Below are 9,439 nucleotides of genomic sequence, written 5' to 3' on the forward strand. Positions count from 1 at the left end.
AATATATATATATATGAGTGCAAGCCAAAAATACATACTATATATAAGAATAAGGCTGCACATCAAACTTGGATAATGGTATAATGCCTCAAGCATATGGAAAAATATTGGAATATACAATGAAAAATGCCACTTGCTAATTTGAACATGTGAATAATGAATTGCATACCTGCTATGAATATTAGGAAAAAGGAGATATTTAGCAATCGCATTGATCAATGTAACTGAGCCCCAAAGCCTCGTCAAGGCATATCTCTATATTGGGGTCCCTAGCTCTGTGACCCTAACTGTGTGTCATCTCATTGCAATTAAAAACTGCTATGGGTGGAGAGGGGTAACTAAGGACTTTCTTATATAGGAGATGGAAAAAACATGGCCGAAAGGGGCGGAGCTGTGTTCACATTCAGAAAAAAAAACTACATATAACTGAATAGGATAACTGAAGTGAGCACTAATATATATATATATGAGTGCAAGCCAAAAATACATACTATATATAAGAATAAGGCTGCACATCAAACTTGGATAATGGTATAATGCCTCAAGCATATGGAAAAATATTGGAATATACAATGAAAAATGCTACTTGCTAATTTGAACATGTGAATAATGAATTGCATACCTGCTATGAATATTAGGAAAAAAGGAGATATTTAGCAATCGCATTGATCAATGTAACTGAGCCCCAAAGCCTCGTCAAGGCATATCTCTATATTGGGGTCCCTAGCTCTGTGACCCTAACTGTGTGTCATCTCATTGCAATTAAAAACTGCTATGGGTGGAGAGGGGTAACTAAGGACTTTCTTATATAGGAGATGGAAAAAAACATGGCCGAAAGGGGCGGAGCTGTGTTCACATTCAGAAAAAAAACTACATATAACTGAATAGGATAACTGAAGTGAGCACTAATATATATATATATGAGTGCAAGCCAAAAATACATACTATATATAAGAATAAGGCTGCACATCAAACTTGGATAATGGTATAATGCCTCAAGCATATGGAAAAATATTGGAATATACAATGAAAAATGCTACTTGCTAATTTGAACATGTGAATAATGAATTGCATACCTGCTATGAATATTAGGAAAAAGGAGATATTTAGCAATCGCATTGATCAATGTAACTGAGCCCCAAAGCCTCGTCAAGGCATATCTCTATATTGGGGTCCCTAGCTCTGTGACCCTAACTGTGTGTCATCTCATTGCAATTAAAAACTGCTATGGGTGGAGAGGGGTAACTAAGGACTTTCTTATATAGGAGATGGAAAAAACATGGCCGAAAGGGGCGGAGCTGTGTTCACATTCAGAAAAAAAAACTACATATAACTGAATAGGATAACTGAAGTGAGCACTAATATATATATATATGAGTGCAAGCCAAAAATACATACTATATATAAGAATAAGGCTGCACATCAAACTTGGATAATGGTATAATGCCTCAAGCATATGGAAAAATATTGGAATATACAATGAAAAATGCTACTTGCTAATTTGAACATGTGAATAATGAATTGCATACCTGCTATGAATATTAGGAAAAAGGAGATATTTAGCAATCGCATTGATCAATGTAACTGAGCCCCAAAGCCTCGTCAAGGCATATCTCTATATTGGGGTCCCTAGCTCTGTGACCCTAACTGTGTGTCATCTCATTGCAATTAAAAACTGCTATGGGTGGAGAGGGGTAACTAAGGACTTTCTTATATAGGAGATGGAAAAAACATGGCCGAAAGGGGCGGAGCTGTGTTCACATTCAGAAAAAAAAAACTACATATAACTGAATAGGATAACTGAAGTGAGCACTAATATATATATATATGAGTGCAAGCCAAAAATACATACTATATATAAGAATAAGGCTGCACATCAAACTTGGATAATGGTATAATGCCTCAAGCATATGGAAAAATATTGGAATATACAATGAAAAATGCTACTTGCTAATTTGAACATGTGAATAATGAATTGCATACCTGCTATGAATATTAGGAAAAAGGAGATATTTAGCAATTGCATTGATCAATGTAACTGAGCCCCAAAGCCTCGTCAAGGCATATCTCTATATTGGGGTCCCTAGCTCTGTGACCCTAACTGTGTGTCATCTCATTGCAATTAAAAACTGCTATGGGTGGAGAGGGGTAACTAAGGACTTTCTTATATAGGAGATGGAAAAAACATGGCCGAAAGGGGCGGAGCTGTGTTCACATTCAGAAAAAAAACTACATATAACTGAATAGGATAACTGAAGTGAGCACTAATATATATATATATATATATATATGAGTGCAAGCCAAAAATACATACTATATATAAGAATAAGGCTGCACATCAAACTTGGATAATGGTATAATGCCTCAAGCATATGGAAAAATATTGGAATATACAATGAAAAATGCTACTTGCTAATTTGAACATGTGAATAATGAATTGCATACCTGCTATGAATATTAGGAAAAAGGAGATATTTAGCAATCGCATTGATCAATGTAACTGAGCCCCAAAGCCTCGTCAAGGCATATCTCTATATTGGGGTCCCTAGCTCTGTGACCCTAACTGTGTGTCATCTCATTGCAATTAAAAACTGCTATGGGTGGAGAGGGGTAACTAAGGACTTTCTTATATAGGAGATGGAAAAAACATGGCCGAAAGGGGCGGAGCTGTGTTCACATTCAGAAAAAAAACTACATATAACTGAATAGGATAACTGAAGTGAGCACTAATATATATATATATATGAGTGCAAGCCAAAAATACATACTATATATAAGAATAAGGCTGCACATCAAACTTGGATAATGGTATAATGCCTCAAGCATATGGAAAAATATTGGAATATACAATGAAAAAATGCTACTTGCTAATTTGAACATGTGAATAATGAATTGCATACCTGCTATGAATATTAGGAAAAAGGAGATATTTAGCAATCGCATTGATCAATGTAACTGAGCCCCAAAGCCTCGTCAAGGCATATCTCTATATTGGGGTCCCTAGCTCTGTGACCCTAACTGTGTGTCATCTCATTGCAATTAAAAACTGCTATGGGTGGAGAGGGGTAACTAAGGACTTTCTTATATAGGAGATGGAAAAAACATGGCCGAAAGGGGCGGAGCTGTGTTCACATTCAGAAAAAAAACTACATATAACTGAATAGGATAACTGAAGTGAGCACTAATATATATATATATGAGTGCAAGCCAAAAATACATACTATATATAAGAGTTTTTTTTCTGAATGTGAACACAGCTCCGCCCCTTTCGGCCATGTTTTTTCCATCTCCTATATAAGAAAGTCCTTGACGAGGCTTTGGGGCTCAGTTACATTGATCAATGCGATTGCTAAATATCTCCTTTTTCCTAATATTCATAGCAGGTATGCAATTCATTATTCACATGTTCAAATTAGCAAGTAGCATTTTTCATTGTATATTCCAATATTTGTCCATATGCTTGAGGCATTATACTATTATCTAAGTTTGATGTGCAGCCTTATCCGTATATAGTATGTAATTTTTGGCTTGCACTCATATATATATATATTAGTGCTCACTTCAGTTATCCTATTCAGTTATATGTAGTTTTTTTTCTGAATGTGAACACAGCTCCGCCCCTTTCGGCCATGTTTTTTCCATCTCCTATATAAGAAAGTCCTTAGTTACCCCTCTCCACCCATAGCAGTTTTTAATTGCAATGAGATGACACACAGTTAGGGTCACAGAGCTAGGGACCCCAATATAGAGATATGCCTTGACGAGGCTTTGGGGCTCAGTTACATTGACCAATGCGATTGCTAAATATCTCCTTTTTCCTAATATTCATAGCAGGTATTCAATTCATTATTCACATGTTCAAATTAGCAAGTAGCATTTTTCATTGTATATTCCAATATTTTTCCATATGCTTGAGGCATTATACCATTATCCAAGTTTGATGTGCAGCCTTATTCTTATATATAGTATGTATTTTTGGCTTGCACTCATATATATATATATTAGTGCTCACTTCAGTTATCCTATTCAGTTATATGTAGTTTTTTTTCTGAATGTGAACACAGCTCCGCCCCTTTCGGCCATGTTTTTTCCATCTCCTATATAAGAAAGTCCTTAGTTACCCCTCTCCACCCATAGCAGTTTTTAATTGCAATGAGATGACACACAGTTAGGGTCACAGAGCTAGGGACCCCAATATAGAGATATGCCTTGACGAGGCTTTGGGGCTCAGTTACATTGATCAATGCGATTGCTAAATATCTCCTTTTTCCTAATATTCATAGCAGGTATGCAATTCATTATTCACATGTTCAAATTAGCAAGTAGCATTTTTCATTGTATATTCCAATATTTGTCCATATGCTTGAGGCATTATACTATTATCTAAGTTTGATGTGCAGCCTTATCCGTATATAGTATGTAATTTTTGGCTTGCACTCATATATATATATATTAGTGCTCACTTCAGTTATCCTATTCAGTTATATGTAGTTTTTTTTCTGAATGTGAACACAGCTCCGCCCCTTTCGGCCATGTTTTTTCCATCTCCTATATAAGAAAGTCCTTAGTTACCCCTCTCCACCCATAGCAGTTTTTAATTGCAATGAGATGACACACAGTTAGGGTCACAGAGCTAGGGACCCCAATATAGAGATATGCCTTGACGAGGCTTTGGGGCTCAGTTACATTGACCAATGCGATTGCTAAATATCTCCTTTTTCCTAATATTCATAGCAGGTATGCAATTCATTATTCACATGTTCAAATTAGCAAGTAGCATTTTTCATTGTATATTCCAATATTTTTCCATATGCTTGAGGCATTATACCATTATCCAAGTTTGATGTGCAGCCTTATTCTTATATATAGTATGTATTTTTGGCTTGCACTCATATATATATATATTAGTGCTCACTTCAGTTATCCTATTCAGTTATATGTAGTTTTTTTTCTGAATGTGAACACAGCTCCGCCCCTTTCGGCCATGTTTTTTCCATCTCCTATATAAGAAAGTCCTTAGTTACCCCTCTCCACCCATAGCAGTTTTTAATTGCAATGAGATGACACACAGTTAGGGTCACAGAGCTAGGGACCCCAATATAGAGATATGCCTTGACGAGGCTTTGGGGCTCAGTTACATTGATCAATGCGATTGCTAAATATCTCCTTTTTCCTAATATTCATAGCAGGTATGCAATTCATTATTCACATGTTCAAATTAGCAAGTAGCATTTTTCATTGTATATTCCAATATTTTTCCATATGCTTGAGGCATTATACCATTATCCAAGTTTGATGTGCAGCCTTATTCTTATATATAGTATGTATTTTTGGCTTGCACTCATATATATATATATATTAGTGCTCACTTCAGTTATCCTATTCAGTTATATGTAGTTTTTTTTCTGAATGTGAACACAGCTCCGCCCCTTTCGGCCATGTTTTTTCCATCTCCTATATAAGAAAGTCCTTAGTTACCCCTCTCCACCCATAGCAGTTTTTAATTGCAATGAGATGACACACAGTTAGGGTCACAGAGCTAGGGACCCCAATATAGAGATATGCCTTGACGAGGCTTTGGGGCTCAGTTACATTGATCAATGCGATTGCTAAATATCTCCTTTTTCCTAATATTCATAGCAGGTATGCAATTCATTATTCACATGTTCAAATTAGCAAGTAGCATTTTTCATTGTATATTCCAATATTTTTCCATATGCTTGAGGCATTATACCATTATCCAAGTTTGATGTGCAGCCTTATTCTTATATATAGTATGTATTTTTGGCTTGCACTCATATATATATATATATTAGTGCTCACTTCAGTTATCCTATTCAGTTATATGTAGTTTTTTTTCTGAATGTGAACACAGCTCCGCCCCTTTCGGCCATGTTTTTTCCATCTCCTATATAAGAAAGTCCTTAGTTACCCCTCTCCACCCATAGCAGTTTTTAATTGCAATGAGATGACACACAGTTAGGGTCACAGAGCTAGGGACCCCAATATAGAGATATGCCTTGACGAGGCTTTGGGGCTCAGTTACATTGATCAATGCGATTGCTAAATATCTCCTTTTTCCTAATATTCATAGCAGGTATGCAATTCATTATTCACATGTTCAAATTAGCAAGTAGCATTTTTCATTGTATATTCCAATATTTTTCCATATGCTTGAGGCATTATACCATTATCCAAGTTTGATGTGCAGCGCGATTTTCTGTCTTCTGCCCTCTGTAAGAAGTCAGCTCTGAGGATTGTTTTGGTTTAACTCTAGTTTATGTTCGTTGCTGGAATACTTTGTAAAGGACCAGCATGGAGTACCCAACTGCACATCAGAAGTGGGTTAGAGAGCATTGTGGCCTTCCCACTTACATGGAGGTGGTCTAGTAGGTGAGAGGACTATCACACCTGGTCCTTCCTGCTTTAGTCATCTGGTCTATTGGGTGAGAGAGGTGAGTTTTTTTTTAACCCTTCCCAATACGCCCTGCAAGTGTAGCAGGTGAGAGTGAATGCTGATTTAGCCTTCCAGCTACAACTTGAGAGCCCATTCTGACTTGCCAGGAGAAGTGTGGCCTGTTGACAAAGTCCAGGGACACTGAGAGGGCATTTGCAGAAAGGTGGGCTGTGTGAGAATAAGTTGAAGCCATGGGCAACTTGTTCAGTGTGCAGCGTGGGGCTCCAGCAGGATCCAAAGCAGCCAAACAGATAGTGCAGGAAAGGAAAGTCAAGGAAGCAGTGAAAAATGTCAGACCAATACTCAGAAAGGCAGACATGCCAGAGTGTGGGTGTTTGGATGTTGAGAAATGGCACAGATTCAGGGAAGAGGTGCAGCATTGTGGATGTAAAGAAATAACAGTGGGATGTATTATTATATTATTGTTATGTAAAGTGTATTATAAATGTTTTAATGCACCAAAAGCAAAAACTGTGACTGCTACCGCCCCACCTTCACATGATCAGAAACCCAGACCAGATGAATGGACTTGTAAACATTGTAGACAGAAAAACCCAGACTGGAGAAGTACTTGTGCTACGTGTAATGTTACTCGCCCTAAGCGGATTGCACTAAATCCTGTTTGAGCCAGATCACATGTGATGACAGAGGACGCTGACACTGAGACAGAGGTAGTGAAGGAATTGAGTTTTGGGGAGGAAGCTGGACATTACTCCGACGGTGAGGAAAGAAAACAGTTATCTGACCCTGAAGACCAACCTTTCCCTCTTTCCCTGACTGACGTAATACAGCAGGAAGGGGAGAGTATAGAGACGTACTTTTGGAGGTTACAGCTGAAGTGGGCAGACATGGGGTACAAAGTCAGAACCTCCCTTAATGACAAAATACTGATCAGTATATTCGTTAACGATATGAATAAGGTTTTACGAAAGGCAGTACAGACAGCCAGACCTGAGTGGAGAAACATGGACCCAACAGACCTTCTGCAAGTAGCTAAGGGGGTTGAACTGACAAAATGAAAGCGACCAGTTATGTATGCTAGAGCACAAGGAAAACAGTGGAAGCAGAGAGGGAGGGCACCAGGTGACCTAGTGACCGTACAGTGCTGGAATTGCGGACAGAATGGACATTACGCCAGGCAGTGGAAAAACCCCAAATAGGAGAGGGAGCAGACTGACTCTCCTCCTCCCTTCCCTCCTCCTTTGCCTCTGGCCTAGGAAACTGGTGACCATGAAGGGACTGGAGGGATTGGTGTCTGAAATTCCCTTGACAAAACAGTATCCCTTAAGCCCAGCCAAATCAATGGCCCTGACCAGAGATAAGAGAATATGTGCAAGCAGGGGCTCTAGTACAAAGGTCCTCCCCCTGTAACACTCCCTTGTATCCAATCAAGAAAAAAGGGCCCAAAGGTTCCCCTGATACGTACAGAATGGTGCATGATTTGAGAGCTGTTAATGCTGTCACTGAAAGTGTAACATCTATTGTTCCAAACCCACATACCTTACTGTCACAAATCCTAGGGACCTCCAAATGTTTTACAGTAATTGATTTGGCAAATGCCTTTTTCTCTGTGCCTCTACACCCTGACTGTCAGTATCTTTTTGCCTTCACACATGAGGGGAAACAGTACATGTGGACAGTCCTCCCGCAAGGAGGAATGAATTCACCTACCATTTATTCTACAGCTATGGCAGGAATTCTGGAACAGTGGCAACCACCTCATCCACAGGTTGCGCTATTGCAGTACGTGGATGACCTTTTGCTCTGCTGTCCAGACCAGACGTCCTGCAAGGAAGCCACAATTTCTTTGCTGTGTTTTCTGGCAGAGAATGGTTGCAAAGTTTCACGTGAAAAATTACAGTACTGTAAGCAAAAGGTAACATTTTTGGGTCACTGTATCTCTGAAGGTACAAGACACCTGACTGAGGAGAGAAAACAAGCAGTCCAAAATCTCTCCTTACCCAGGTCCCACCGGCAACTGCGCACCTTTTTGGGCTTAGTATCATACTGCAGGCCTTGGATAAGGTCTGCCTCGCAAATGATGCAACCCCTTTATGATTGTCTGTCATCTGACCCCTTTGACCTCACTCAGGAAGCTATTGATTCCTTTCATTCCCTTAAACTACTCATTGTATCTGCCCCGGCCCTTGGTATTCCAAATTACGATCAACCATTTTTCTTGTTTTGCACAGAACAGGGAGGGCATGCGACAGCCGTCCTCACACAGCAACATGGTGACAAACAAAGACCAATAGCTTACTACTCAGCGCGACTGGACCCAGTTGTCAGAGGGTCTCCCACGTGTGTCCGTGCTGTAGCGGCTGCTGCAGTACTGCTAGGGAAGGCTTGTGAGATCACATTGACATTTCCCTTAACAATTTACTACCCGCATGACATCCATGCTATACTTGTGCAAGTCCAACCGAAACACCTGTCTATGGCCAGACAGCTCAGACTTGAATGTGCCCTTCTGATTCCTGAGTATGTCTCCCTCAAGAGGTGTAATGTTCTGAATCCAGACACCCTTTTGCCAGTAGATTCAGAAAAGGGGGAATTAGTGACAATGGTAGCAAGTGAGGATGAATACTTTGACATGACGCATGAACATGACTGCATAGAGCTGATGAGTCAGGAGACAGCAGGTTTTCCACATGTCTATGATACACCTATTCCTAATGCAGATTTTGAGTTTTTTGTAGATGGCTCCAGATACCACCTGGATGGGAGATTCTATACTGGATATGCAGTAGTATCCTCATATGAGGTAATCCGAGCTGAACCACACCACTCCCGCCTCACATGTCCGCGCAGGAGGCGGAGCTAACAGCGCTCATTGAGGCGTGTAGAGCGGGATCAGGTGGGAAAATGAATGTTTATTCAGACTCAAATTATGGATTTGAGATCTGTCATGATTTTGGCCCTATCTGGAGAAGTAGAGCTTTTCTTACGTCAGCTGGTAAGCCTATTAAAAATGCAGAATTG

This window comes from Anomaloglossus baeobatrachus, chromosome 3 (genome assembly GCF_048569485.1).
Source record: "Anomaloglossus baeobatrachus isolate aAnoBae1 chromosome 3, aAnoBae1.hap1, whole genome shotgun sequence".
Lineage (NCBI taxonomy): Eukaryota > Metazoa > Chordata > Amphibia > Anura > Aromobatidae > Anomaloglossus > Anomaloglossus baeobatrachus.